A 16,022-nucleotide genomic window follows, 5' to 3' on the forward strand; every position below is an offset into this window, starting at 1 on the left:
ACATTCAAGTGACTTCATACGCAGGTTTTCCTCAGAATCCTTGAGGATCGATTCGAAAAATAAACACCTGCGTAACATCTTCTCAATTTCTTGTTTTCTCGACAGAGAGGAATCAGAAGAGGTGAGACATGAGAAGTTGTAATCTTCTTCATGTTCCATGAATCCAAAAACTTAACATACTCTGAGACTTCCTCATCAACATCTCTATCAATATCTGAATCACCTTCATCAGAAAGTTCATCCAACTGTTCTTCTAGGAGAGTTTCCCAATCAACAGTTTTTACATCAAGAGAATGTTTAGATATTGACTTAGATGTGACAGTTCTCTCAGGTGAATCCAAGCTTTTAGAATCATCTGGTAATTTCTGAACTGGTACGTTATTAGAGATAGACTCGTCCATAATCAGATCGCTACAAACACAGACTTATAAGGTCTTTAACGTGTTTGCCTGCTCTGATACCAATTGAAAAAACGGGGGTCTAACAACACCACCCAATATTTCGTTTAGCAATCTGTATGGACAAACTCCAATATACTTTTTATGAGAATCAACTAAACAGTTAGACTCAATCAATAAAAAGATATATCAAAGAGTTTATATCTCAACCTCTCGATTTGATCTTTACTCAAGCAAATGGAAATCTACGAGTCTTTATCAAAGAGAGATAACTTGGACGGTGCCAAAGACCAATGTCCAAGGATCAATCAATATCAATCAACAACCAAAGGTCGGATTTCCAATTGATGATCTTTAACGCAAAACCTGTATTATTTCAATTATATAACAAATATAATGCGGAAAAGAAATAACACAGACACCATAAATTTTGTTAACGAGGAAACCGCAAATGCATAAAAACCCCGGGACCTAGTCCAGATTGAAAACACACTGTATTAAGCCGCTACAGACACTAGCCTACTCCAATCTAACTTTGGACTGGACTATAGTTGAACCCCAATCAGTCTCCCAGCGATCCAAGGTACGGTTGTACTCCTACGCCTCTGATCCCATCAGGATACTGCGCACTTGATTCCCTTAGCTGATCTCACCCAAAACCTGCAACCCAAAATCGCAGACTTGATAATAAACAAATCTGTCTCACACAGAAAAGTCTATAAAAGGATAAATCTGTCTCCCACAGATAAACCCTAGGTTTTGTTCCGTCTTTAGATATAAAATCAAGGTAACAGGAACCAATTGATAATCCGGTCTTAGATTCCCAAAGAACATCCTAGATTAATCAATCACCTCTCTACAATCCTTCCTGACTACACAAGCGGATTGTCGAGGAATCACAAACAGTGAGACGAAGATGTTTTTGACTTCTTTATCTTGCCTATCAGAGAACTCTCACGATCTCAAGCCAATCAATCGATTGTACTCGTACGATAAAAGATGCAAGATCAGATCACATAACTACGATAAAGTAGTATCGGTCTGGCTTCACAATCCCAATGAAGTCTTTAGGTCGTTAACCTGATTTTAGAGAAGAAAATCAAAGGTTAATGGAGATAGACTCTAGCGGGCGCACTAGAAGCACACAGACGTGTGGGGATTAGTTTTGCACAATGCTAGATGTCTCCTTTATATAACCTTCAAACAGGGTTTTGCCTTAGTTATAAAGCAATCCTTATCCATCGTTAGATGAAAACCTGATTTAGATTCAAGCTAATATTTCTCAACCGTTAGATCGAAAACTTAGCTTGTCACACACATTTGTGTAGACGTTTACTGGGTTCGTGAAAACCATGCCCAAACGTGTACGTGTATGTCGGTTCAACATAGTAACCCAAAAGGTTAACCATATGAGCATTGCATATTAACCTTGTTCTTCTTCACCATAACTAGTTCAATTGACTCAAATGAACTAGTTACAGAGTTGTTCAATTGCTATGAGATCTTATGTAACTACACAAGACACAATTGAAGCAAAGATGATTCGATTCGATTGAATCGGATCATGAACATTATAGCCATGGTTTGCATAAAGCATTCCTTAGTAATTTAATGTTTCATGTTCAGAGCACATCTTTAGATCATAACCTCTTAAGTTCACAAAAAAGTTGGCGGACTTAAGTTAATCGGTTGAGTTTTCCAAACTCAGCAGAAATTTTCGGAAAGAGAACTTCCGCCAGTTCGCGGACTGAGTTCGCGGACTAAGCACACAAACGAGTATTTGGAAAATCCCAGCAGAAATTCTCGGTCGAGAACTTCCGACAGTTCGCGGATTGAGTCTGCGAACTAGGTTCGCGGACTTGGCAAGCCAATTCCACAATCCTCCCGATTTCTCTTGATCAACAAAGTTCGAAAACTTCAGTTCAAGGAATACATGGTTATGTAATCTAAACTCTCATTTCAATCATTGAGACATTCTCAGAGGACGCTATGTAGCCGTTATTCACAGACTGATTCACGTCAGAGAAATTCTGAAAGTGATTGGAACTTTTCATGACTTCCGTCACTAGGTGAAGATAAACTTGATCAACGCGAAACGCTTTACCAACACATGATTTCGAGATAAAAGATAAGCAATGAATGCTCAGCTCGAAATGTCAAATGTGTATGATATAGTCTATATAGCATACGACTTTTGTCTCATAAGAAGTAGGAGATAGAAGAGATAGACTTTTGAGTGACATATAAGTTCAAGTCTCCACATACCTTTTTGTTGATGAATTTCCACGGTTCCTTGTGTAGATCTTCGTCGTTATCATTGAATTGCCATGAATTCCTTGAGCTCAACTACACTTTTATATCCTAGTCCGAGACTTAGCTATGTAGGCTAGAAATTAAGACTCATAGTTTTGATCACTAACATTGACAAACATGTTTGAGATAGCAATGCATGAGAGGTAGACCGAGCGATGCTCTAACATTGGGGTTCGATTGATTGAAGGGTATGGACTGGATTCAGTCAAGAAATCAGAGAAGCATCAACTCTTGATCTGTAGTGTTCTTACCATCTCGATTTGGCAGCAACAAAACATGAAATTGGAGCTATTCTTGGTATTGCTTTAGGGTCAGTTCGTTGGTCGTGGTCGATCGGTTGCAGCTGATGGTTGAGGAGATAACAGTGATGGATTTATATTTCAAGCTAGCAACTACAATGGGTTTGCGGGAGTTGGATTTCTGAGATGAAACGAGAAGGAGATAGGTGTTGTGAGAGGAGATGGGAAGTTGCTGGTAGTGTTTGGTGGTCTGCAATTGATGATGCTGAGGCTAGAATGGAGCTATTGTGTGTGTGTGGGGGGGGGGGTTGACATTAAATGAAGGAAAAGGATTACACAACAACGTCGATGGGTTTCTGGCTTTTGGAGGGAAATTAACAACAACAAGGAGAAGACGGTACTGGCAGCGAAAATAATTGGTTTTCTATGGCGTATATTGTTGATTCATGATCCCATTGCATGCAACAAAAATGGGGACTTCGGTTGTTGTTTACATTGACTAAATTGGGAGAAATTATAGGAAGATAGTTGTTTCTATAGAGTCAAATACAGGTAATCAACAACTGATTTCAGCTGGTATGAGCAGAAATATGTGGAAGACGTTACAGCTATATGGAGTGTTTTCCCCAAATCCAGGAAGTGTTTGAATCAAGTAGTTAGAGAAGAAGTCAAGTTTTTGCTGTATAAATGATGAGCTTAATCAACCAAGAAGGGTACGCTGGAATACCACAATCTGAATTCTTTTCTTTGAATATCCCAATTAGTTCTAGCTGTTAGTTCTCTTTTGTGTTAGATTATTCATTCAATACTTTTTATGGCTTTATACACAACCATGAGAAGATAAACCCCTTCTCTGCCAAGACAAGAGGGGAAGCCTAATGTGTTCAATTGTCTAGTTTGATCATTAATCGAAGTTATTTTGTCCAATTCATTTCCTTTCTTTCTGATTTATATTTGTGATAAGAGTGTTGATATACTTCTTTGATTTATTTTGATTTCCAAATACATTGAATGCTTAGGAATCACTGTATAACTTCTTATTTGTTCTTATATTTTCTTAGGAATCAGGATAGGGAATGATGTCAGTCTAGTTATTACTGGTACATTCGCCACATTTTCCTGATACAACAGATTATTATCTGCTTCTATTTGAGTTATCATTTGGTCATCTAAGTACTTGAACTATTAGGTGAAACCTCAAGTCTTGGTAGATACTACAATCATTTCTTTCTTTCTTTCACAATTATTGTTTGCTGCAATTCACAACTCAATTACAATTCAACTTTATATTATTGCTTTGCTAAGAAAAAAAACTCTTTTGAGCACCAACAGTTTCTGTGGTTCGAACTCGACTATATTATACTTCTTTATATTTGATACTCTGAAAAGAGTGATCAATATGCATACCAGTATGCAAACTGTTGTGGTATGATTCAGGTACGGAAACCAAGTTTGCATACCAGTATGCGAACGGTTTTAACTGTTAAAGTCCGAGAACCAATTTTGTATACCAGTATGCAAACGGTTCTACCTGAGTTAGGTCCGTGACTGCAGTTTGCGTACTCGTTTGCAAACTGTTGGACAAGACCAAAGTCCGGAACTAAAGTTTGCGTACCCATTTGCAAACTTAGTGGTTAAAGTTCTAAAATCGTTAAATATGTTTTCATACTCATGAACAAATGCATTAATAGATTAAGGAATTCATTTCTTTGCAAACTGTGGCTTAATATTCATGAATTGATTTCGGTATAAGTACTTTGTACAATTACGAATCAATCCGATTTTGTTTCAATTGGTTCTTATATACTTCTATGATATATATACAATTGAACAACTTTATGAGTAACATAATTAGATTCATTTGATTATCATTCATGTTTGTTTGATCATCATATTATATGAATGTGGTCAAGACAAAAGTGTTCATATGGCTAACTTCGGTTAACTGTTATTGAGTCAAATTGATATACACGTTTAGGTACGGTTACCCATATCTAAATGAAGGTATATTTCATTTGTGTGTAACAAGCTAAGACCATCTAACGGTGGAGAGATATTGCTTTGGTTTTAAGCAAACTTAACTTGAATCTTAAATAGGTTTTCATCTAACGATGGAGAGATATTACAAGATGAAAATCGTTGGCAATAGCTATGTGTAATCACAATATATATGTTATTCCAAACCCTAGTTATCCTTCTTAAAACACAAGAATAAATTCTCATAAGAAGTTTCCTAGATATTAAGACCTCTAAAAAATTCCTTATCGGCCCCGAACTCCTAGTCGTCAATAGCCATTGGAACATAAGGTTCATGAAGAAAGGAGTCCATTCCAACAAACCTTATTGACTGATGCCGAACCAGGGCTTCTGAAATCAAGAGTTCTTAGAACAATAGACTTTATTTGTTGAATCTCCTTTCTTGTTTCCTTCAATACTTGAAGAACACCAGAAAACTTCTGAAGATTAGAGGGGATAGCCCTTAGTTTCTTAATATTCTTCCTATTTATCTTTAAGGATGTAAAGGAATGAGATTTATCTTTTTTCTTCATGATTGATGGCTTAACAATCGTAGTAACATATTTTCCATCAGCAGACATGATTCTTATAGTCTCCATTCTAAATATGGGATTGTGAGAATACACAAAACAGACTGTACAAGCAGTCTAGTGATAAAAAAGAGTTTTTATGGAAGGAAAAAGGAATATAGGGTTACGGAACCTTTATACAAGCAAAAGGATTCACGTACGACCAATTCACATCCCTAAAAAAGGTTGAATTGTCGAATTTAACCCTCTTTTAATAATCAAAAGGAGAAATCCTTTTCAATACCAATTTATGATATGAAAGGATCAACAGAATTCCAGAAAACTAAAAGAAAAAAAAATATTTTCTTAAAGCCTGAATTGTGCTCAACTCTTGTCTCTTTGACCATGCACATGAGACTAGATGCACTTTCAACACGATCAAGTTGTGTTAGGGTGAACAATAATCTGTCCACCATTCAATTCTTGTACGGAATTCATAATACCCTTTTTCACAGAATGTTTATACCTTGTTCTTTTCAGGAGAGGTTTAATCATTTCTTTAGAAATTAACTTTTTCGGATAATTGAATTTACTTACCTCAGATGAATTAGACTTCTGAACAAGTTTGATCTTGTTTGCTAACCGAGATGCTCTCCGTTGAAGTTTATTGACATATCTATTTTTTAAGTTTGTACTTATAACATTTAGAGAGTTCATGACCCTTAAAAGTACAATAAGAACATGTCAATGTGGAGGACAATTCAGACACCATAGCTGAGCATGATGCTAAAAAAATTGAGGTACCTGAAACATGTGAAATAGAATTTTCAGTAGACATGGAAAAATCTATTTTATCCTCCATAGTGGTTGACGAAGTTTCTCCAGGAAGAATATCAAGATTGATGTACGTATTGCTCAATTATCAAAATCAATATTTTCACCAAGGAGTGCAACACTTGACTTCAGCATCGTTTGAATCATAGTGATCGGACATTTCATCAAGCGTTTCAGCAAGACCTTTGTTCCCAGTGTATTTTGTACGATTTGGACACTCATTAACAAAATGACCAAAACTTTACACTTGAAGCACTGTAGCATATCCTCATCATCAGTAACAACAGTGTCCGTGTTTTTCGGAGGGGTACGGTCATGAGGTTTTACTGATGACCAGGGTTTATCTCTGATGAACCGTTTACTTCTCTTCAAAAGAAGATCTCTAAACTGTCTTGTCATCAGTGAAACTGAATTGTCAAGATCTTCATCTGATGAATCAGTCTCAATAGGATCAACTACAGAGCTTCCAACACTTTTACTTTTGTCAAGTAATATAGTGTTCTTGTGCTTTGAAAGCAATATTCTTCCCAGATTTGGATGTATACTCATGATCAAAGATCTTTAACTTCCCAACAAGAGTATTTATGGAAAGAGTATAAAGGTTATTTCCTTCAACAATGGCATGTTTCTTAGAATCGTATTTGGCTGGCAACGATCTAAGAATTTTCATCACAATGTCCCTTTCAGGAATAGTCTTACCCAATGCAAAAAATGCATTAACAATTTCAGACACTTTGTGATTAAACTCATCACACGAATCTTCATTAGCCATACGAAGGTTTTCCCAATCAGAATTTAGGTTTTGAACCCTAGCTTCTTTCTCAGAGGAATTTCTTCGAATACAGTTTCTAAGATATCCCAGGATTCTTTAGACTTAGTGCATGTAGACACATGGCGTTGAAGATCTGGGGTAATGGCATGGATGATAACATTTAATTCGTCAGAATTTTGCTTTGCAGCGAGAATCTTGGCAGGATCATATGCACCAATATCCTATGGAACAGTTACATCGCCTTCTGTAAAAACTGGAGGATCATAGCCATTAACTACATGAACCTATGATTGAAAATCACGTGCTTGAAGAAAGGCACGCATAACAATTTTCCACCATAAGTAATTCGATCCATCGAAAACTGGTGGTATCGTTTTTGTCCATAGAGTCTGAAAAAGCGAGGGTCTAACAACCTCACCCAATATTTCGATTAGCACTCTGTATGGACTAGCTCCAATATACTTTCAAGAGAATAAACTAGACAGTTAAACTCAATCTTAAGAAAGATATATCAAAGTGTTAATATATAAATTTATCGATTCAATCCTTACTCAAGCAAACAGAAGTCTGCGAGTCTAATTGAATACAAGAGAAATAACTTGGATGGTACCAAAGACCAATATCCAAGGATCAAACAATTTCAATCAAAAACCAAAGGTTGGATTTGCCAATTGATCGATTCAACGCACAACCTGTGATATCTCTATTATATAACTCAATATAATGCGGAAAAGAAATAACACAGACACCAGAAGTTTTGTTAACAACGAAACCGCAAATGCAGAAAAACCCCGGACCTAGTCCAGATTGAACACACACTATATTAAGCCGCTACATACACTAGCCTACTACAAACTAACTTCGGTCTGGACTGTAGTTGAACCCCAATAAATCTCACACTGATCCAAGGTACAGTTGCGCTCCTTAAGTCTCTGATCCCAGCAGGATACTACGCACTTGATTCCCTTAGCTTATCTCACCCACAACTAAGCGTTGCTACGTCCTTAAGTCGAAGACTTTAATAAACAAATTTGTATCACACAGAAAAGTTTACGATAATAAATAAATCTGTCTCCCACAGAAATACCTACGAGTTTTGTTCCGCATTTTGATAAATCAAGGTGAACATGAACCAATCGATAACCCGGACTTATATTCCCAAAGAACAACCTAAAATTATTGATCACCTCACAATAATTTTAATCGACTAGCGAAACAAGATATTGCGGAATCAAAAACGATGAGACGAAGATGTATGTGACTTCTTTTCTATCTTTCCTATCAGAGATATCAATCTCAATCCAATTTTACGATTGTACTCGTACGATAGATACAACAAGATCAGATCACACAACTACAAGAAAAGTAGTCTGGCCTGGCTTCACAATCCCAATGAAGTCTTTAAGTAATCAACCTACAGGGTATCAAGAAGAAACCTAAGGTTAAAGGAGAATCGACTCTAGCTAACACAACTAGTATCACACAGAAGGTGTGGGGATTAGGTTTCCAAGGTGTTAGAGTTCTCCTTTATATAGTTTTCAAATCAAGGTTTGCAATCAATGTTAGCTTAGTAACAAAGCATTCAATATCCACCATTAGATGAAAACCTGATTAGATTCAAGCTAATATATTTCAACCGTTAGATCGAATCTTAGCTTGTTATACACAAATGAAATGTATTTCATTTAGGTTTGAGTAACCGTACTTAAACGTGTACACTTAGTTGGTTCACAACAGTTAACCAAATGGTTAGCCATATGAGCACTTTCATATCAACCTTATTCTTCTTTACCACAACTAGTTCAAATGACTCAAATGAACTAGTTAAAGAGTTGTTCAATTACTTAGATCTTTTGGACGACACAATTGAAACGAAATCGGTTTGACTCACTTGAATCGATTCATGAACATTATAGCCACGGTTTGCAAAGATTGCATTCATTATAATTTAAATGTTTAAGTTCATGAACTGGCCGATTTGATAAAGTAACTAGCTTAGGTATGCGTACGGGTATGCGTATCTAAGCAACCAGATTTGAGTTGGTTTTGGTTTCCAACCTCAGCAGAAATTCTCGGGTAGAAAACTTCCATCAGTATGCGTACGGGTACGCATACTTAAGGTGACTGGTTAAGAGTTTTTCAATTCCCAAATTCAGCAGATATTCACGGACGTGAACTTCCACCAGTATGCGTACGGGTACGCATACTTAACCTGTCTCCTTCACCAATTTGGTACACACATATATGCATACACTTGGTTCCCGGTTCATGGATTTATACACTAATGTGCGAACACACTATATATGCTTATATCCAAAGATGGTTACATAATCTCAACTCTACACTTCAATCATTGAAACATTCTTAGAGGATGTTATATAGTTGTTATTCACAAACTATTTTCCATCAAAGCGATTTTCAAGATATTGAAATGTCAACATGATTTTCGTCACGAGTAAAGATAAACTTGGCTAAAGCGAAAGCTTACCAACACATATTTCGAGAAATAGATAGGCGAGTTAAACTCGGCTCGAAATAGCAAATGTGTATAATTGAAATCTATATACTTATACGACTTTTGTCTCAAGAGTAGGAGACAGAGTAGATAGACTTTTGAGTGATAGATAAGTTCAAGTCTCCACATACCTTTTAGTCGATGAAGTTCCACTGGTTCCTTGAGTAGTTCTTCGTATTCATATGATGATCGCGGTGGAGTCTGGAGCTCAATTAAACTGAACTATCCTAGTCCGAGACTTTAGCTATAAGTAGACTAGAAATCAAGACATATGGTTTTGACAACTAAATTTGACAAACAATCTTGAGATAGCAACGCTTGCAAGTTCGACCGAGCAATGCTCTAACAATCTCTCCCTTTGTCAATTTTAGTGAAAAAATATCAATACATATGGATTACAAAATAAGTAGAACTTTGTAGCTTCTCGTCCACATGCATGATCTCCTTGGTTCTTCAACATTACTCGAAATCTTCGTCACTTCCAAGTACTCCCATGATTCCATAGATGTTCAGTTCAACATCGTAGTCGTTGAAGATCCTTAGCCATAACAATGAGAAAACAAAAGCTCTCAATCATTGTTATACAGTGTCATAGTATTATTATACATCATCAAAGTTCAATTGTATCACAACTTCGACAAAAATAATGGTGATATGTGTCACTCCCCCTTAGTCAATACTTTCATCTCAACATGAAAACTACTCCCCTTACATAATGATCCGAAAACCATATGTATATGTAGTGTGAACTACACATTAATTCTCCCCTTTTTTGTCAATAAAATTGGCAAAGGTACGAAAACTAGTGGGATCCTAATGAAATTTCCATGGAGATGCTTCAAGACCAAAGAAACGGACATATCAACTTGTTTAGATGCAATCATAAAGCCGAAGCTAAATGCATTCATCAAGGAGTTTATAAAGATACAAGATAACCCCTATAATATTCCACATCCGCACTCCCCACAAAGATATGGAAATTAAGCGCAAGTTGAAAAAGAACTCTCCCCCATAAAATGTCATTCCCGAAAGAACAATAAGAGCGACCTTACTTTTTACGAGAAAAGAAGGAGTTCTTTGGACACCAAAAATCACAAAGGAAATGATTTTGTATCCAAAAATCTCAACTAAACTAACCACAAGAAAACCCATGATTAATTTAATCGGAATACTCAACCAAATTAACCACAAAAGAATTCATGATTAATCTAGTTGGAAATGCTCACATAAGAGAAATTACGGAGCCACGCAGTTCTATATAAAATATGGATCAGGGAAGATCAATACTGATGAACAGACAAAGATTCATTCTATTTTTATCACTATTTGCATAACGACATATAATAGACATAATCTTTGTAAACAAAAATTCATCCTATCTTCCATCAATTATTTGCATAATGACACAATAGGTTCAATTTTTTTTTGTCAAAAATTGATCGAATCTTTTATAAATACATGCATATCGACATATGAAAGAGATAACTTTTGACAAAGTATGGGACAATCATAGTTCAAGTACGCAAACATACATATCCCATAACAAATTGCAATATATAAAACCATAAAGATTAATACTGCAAAAATCATCTTCCAAATCAATCTTAGAATTTAAATAAATAAATATAAAAACATTGCAAGAAGAAAAACGTTGGACATAGCTATGTGTAATTGACGAGGTGTCAACTCGCAAATAATATTTCTCTACTTTTCTTTACACTAGCAAGTAGTACAATGAAAGCAGGATCGTCCCAAGGGAGGTATGAAGCAAAAGTTGTTATGCAAATATTCCTAGCAAAGAAGATTTTTGTTGTAGAAATTCTGAAAATCACAAAGTTGTATTCAAATATGAGATGAGATTGATTAAGGGTTCATTCTAGACCACGGAATATAAACCAAATCGATATATAACTACGTTCTTCGCATTATCTCGTTACTAACAACCCCAGAATAATTAGTACGCTTAATATTCTGCTACTATCTCCTAAGTTCACCGGATACGGAAGCGTCCGACAACCGGATTCTACTTGCCAAGTTTCCTAGAAGTACACTTACTAGGTGTGACTTAAAAAAATGCTTTAAGGTTTATGAGATAAGATTGTTCCTAGTGATGAACTTAAAAACTTGAATCATCTAATATTGTCAGTTTCTACATATGAGTACTTAACAAAGTCCCATCATCAATACCCATATATTGCTACTTATGTTTATCTTTCTAGACAATTACGGGTCGAAGAATTCAAAACTAGCAATAAGACTATGAATCAACTATTTAATTTCGAACTTAAACAATTGACAAACAATCCATAAACATTATTGGCATAGTAGAAATCAAACAATAACGAAAATAATGGCAAAAGAAGAAGCTATTGGATATCGATTATAAGTTCATACTCCCGTCTTTGAAATCGCCCCTAATCAAAGATAAGTTCAGCTGCTCATAATAAAATTGTTCTCAACAATAAAATCAATGGTTTAAAAGACTGTTTTAAAAGAAAGAAAGGGTTAAGAATAAACCCAGGCAGCAAACCAGAGTTGCTGCTGCTTCCAAGCTCTTTCAAGACTTTTCTCAGGCACTTCAGGGACGTCAAAACGGTGATCCGGAGGTAGATCTTTTGTTGTAACCTGCGCCTCCTCTTCTCGTCTCTCTGCAAAGTCGTAACCTAACGGACCCAAATCCATACAAACAATGTACCCATATTTCCATATCCTATAGGCTTCTAACTCAGATCCTAGCCCTTGCCAAACATTCACCAGACCCTGTGTTGGCTGCACCAAACGAACCTATGTAAGCAGCACCAGTTCATCACCATTCCATGTCATCTCCAGCTTCTAAATCACGCCATGATCCTCCACACACAAGCACCAACCACAGCAGCAACACATGCCTTGGACTGCACCTGTTAAACTCCAACAATCAACCAAATACTTCATCCATTCATCCAACTGCACACCATCGACAACAACTCTCAGTTGCAGTCCCATTATTCTCATACCACCTGAGCTACAGATGTGTTTGTTTCTCTCGATTGAGATCATTTCGAACCCATGGCAGATGAACATCAAAACCCCTCGAACACAGCTCACACAATTGCAGTTCTTTGCTGTGTTATTGTACCGAAAACAAATCAAATCTGCACCCAATTCAACCCTGCAGTTCTTTTCTGTTACTCCTCTTCATCGCCATGCCCAACAACATCAAATCCCCATGAACTCCAGCCATCTTTCCTGTAAAACAATCCACCAAAATCAGACAGCAATAGCTTCACTTCCACCTGAGTTTCTCTCAGCCGTTTCGTCAAACATTTAGTGTGCATTCCTGAGCTAGTGATGGAGAAACGAATCTGCTGTTGCATTAGCTCTCTCTGGACCTTCATTCCCTGTAAGCAATTCCTCATTCAACACAGACCACCATCATACAATCATCTAAACACACTCTTCATTATCAACAACAAATATGGCAGCATCATTAATTTCTTCATCTTCATTCCAGGTCGAAAAACTTCATCAAATGATCAGTATTTCCGAACCCAAATCAGCCTGCAAGTCGAGCTCAAGAACCCTTGCTTAATTCTGCAAAAATCATCCCACCAGAAACTATCATTACAACAGCACAGAAACCCCTTTCATTCAACCGATTTCAGTCTTGAAATTCCACAAAATTCAGCCATAACCCTGAGTTCCACTTCCTTCTCTTGGTTGAATCTAAACGGAACTTTTCATCTCTGCTGACCCATCTCGAACTCCGGCAAGTAGCAAGAAGAAACGTAGCCTCTCGTGGTTTTGAGTTGATGCAGGACTCGATCTCCTTCTCTGGTCGCAGTATTGGTTTCTATCGAAACCTAAGTTTTCTACCCTCTTGAATGCACATGTGTGCTACACATGCCTGAAGTCCTTGTGGTCTGGATTCAATTAGGCGCACTCACTTTTCGAACCCTGATTTTAGGCATACCAAAATCTTCTTGGGCATACAAAGCACTAGTCCTAACTTGGGTGACCTTATAAGGGGTACCCTATGGGGTGGTTCAATTACCTATATGCCCTTAAATCCTTTAAATTACTACTAATCTATCCCTAACCCTAATACAAAACTTATAATCAACTACACCTAAAATCAGTTTCATTCACCTTCTTCTTCTTCCTCTCCACAGCCGAACTCATTCACCCTTCCCTTTCTTTTTTTTTCATCGCGGAAATTTAATCGTCGATTCGTGAAAATTTAGTCGACGATTAAACTCATCTATATAATGGGTCGTCGTAAGCCAGTATCTCGTTCAAATCGATCGACTCAACAACCCATTGAAGAAGAAGAAGATTTAGAGAGTGAAGAACAAACTCAAAATCAACCACAAAATCAACCGGAAGAAGAGATTGAAGAAGAACCAACTCCGGAAATGAGAATAAGAAGGTTAGTTCTACAAACCCATCTCGTATTTGATGTTTTAGATTGGTTTGGTCGATTTAATTCGTCAAAATCATGTTTCTGCGGCGGTTACAGGGTATGGTTCGACGCAAAACAAATCTTAGATGTGCGCCGAGCTGTTCTTGAAACTGAACCCTGAAAGTGCATATGAACGGCTCGGCGTATATCTGAAATCCATTTTGAGCCGAATTTAGTGACACAGAGACTTATATTTAGGATCGGCTTATTCGATGGTGTTAGTTTTGTGCCGAATATGTTTTGTGAATTTCAGAAATTTTGCATGTGCGTAGGATCGGCTTGTATGGTAGTATTAGTTTTGTGCCGAATAATTGTTGTTTGAATTTCAGAATTTTTGCATGTGCTTAGGATCGGCTTGTATGGTTGTATTAGTTTTGCGCCGAATAAAGGTTTCAATTCATAAGTCTAGATTCGGCTTATTCGATAGTATTAGGGTTGCGCCGAATATCATTGTTAAAATTTCGTAAATTTTACAAGTGTATAGGATCGGCTTATTTATATGATATCATGTTGCGCTGAATACATGTTTGAGTTCATAATCATAGACTCGGCTTATTATGAACATTTCCCAATTTTGAACTTGGCCAAAGTATTTGAGAAAGATGTCGATTATGTTGATACAGAGCCAACTGCAGCACGGTACGCGTACGAGGACTCCAAGAAAAGGAACAAAAATAAGTTGGTGGCAAGTTTGAGAGAGACGTTAGACCGTCTTGGTGTTGATGATGTCACTTTTCAACCATATGAGAAGGAAGATGAAGAAGATGAAGTTGTTGAAGATGAGGATATTCCGGTAGGTATGTATCATGGGCCATTGTGGTATCCCGGTGGTTATGTTATATACGATCCTAGGCGAGTACTCCGTCAATTAGGATGCGTCCAAAAGGTTCCTTTATTTGACGAGAAATTCAGGTTGTTACCAAAAAGTGTTAAGGGAACTAAAAGCACCACTTCATCTTGGGAACCAAAGTATGATCCTGATCCCACCGTTGAGTTTTGGAATAATTTAGACAATCACACATTAGATGCGTCCAAGTTAACACCTTTACTTGATGATCCATGTGAAGAGGATCCGGGCTATATGGATTGGTATAACCAAATTTCTCATCCCTTCATTATCAATAAGAAAAGGCAAAAGATAGCTGATAAGGGGAAGGCGAACCCAATCAAGATCACCAACAAGTCTACTTCCGAAGATGTAGTCAAGGATTTCAAGATTATGGTAAGAATGACTTCACTTTATACTATTTTCATATATTAGTTATGGTAAAAATTTCTTCAACCTCATGGTTATAATTTGTTGACAAATGAAAAAATAGGTTGCCGCGGGTAGAGAGATGTCGAAAAAAATGAAGGCCAAACTTGGTTGCAAAACACCAATGACCGTGGAAGAACAAAAATACCTCATCAACAAGTGGGATGCAATCATCAACAAAGGACAAGGACCCGAGGAACCCGAACAAAGGCCTACCACTAAGAGGTCTCGACAAGTTGGTGAAGGTACAAGCCAAGGTGGTGCTACCGTCCAACCCGGTAATGATGCGTCGGAAGATGAAGACCAAGGTGGAAGAAGAGGTGGTCGTGCAACTAAGAAGAGGGGTCATGGTTAAATGCCCTTTTATGGTACACTTTTTCTTAAGTTTTAAGTACACTTTTATGGTGTTGCAAACACCTTTGCTTTTAGGTGCTGAACTTTGTTTTTAATGGTGCTGGGATTGGGTTAAGGACACCTTCAATTTCATGTTTTAATGAATAGCTTAACAGTTATGCGCCGAATTTATAGAGTTTGGATTATCCTCTAATGTTAGTTACGCGCCGAATCATTTGTCCTTCAGGTTCGGCTTTTTCTATAATTTGAGTTATAAGCCGAGCCTTAAAAATCATTATTGGTGTAACCCAGTATTGGTGTTCCTCAAGCACGATCAGTTTGATGTTCCTCAATTTCATGTTTTAGTGATCCTTGGTATCCTCGTGAATTATGTCTA

This window comes from Papaver somniferum, chromosome 5 (assembly GCF_003573695.1).
Source record: "Papaver somniferum cultivar HN1 chromosome 5, ASM357369v1, whole genome shotgun sequence".
Lineage (NCBI taxonomy): Eukaryota > Viridiplantae > Streptophyta > Magnoliopsida > Ranunculales > Papaveraceae > Papaver > Papaver somniferum.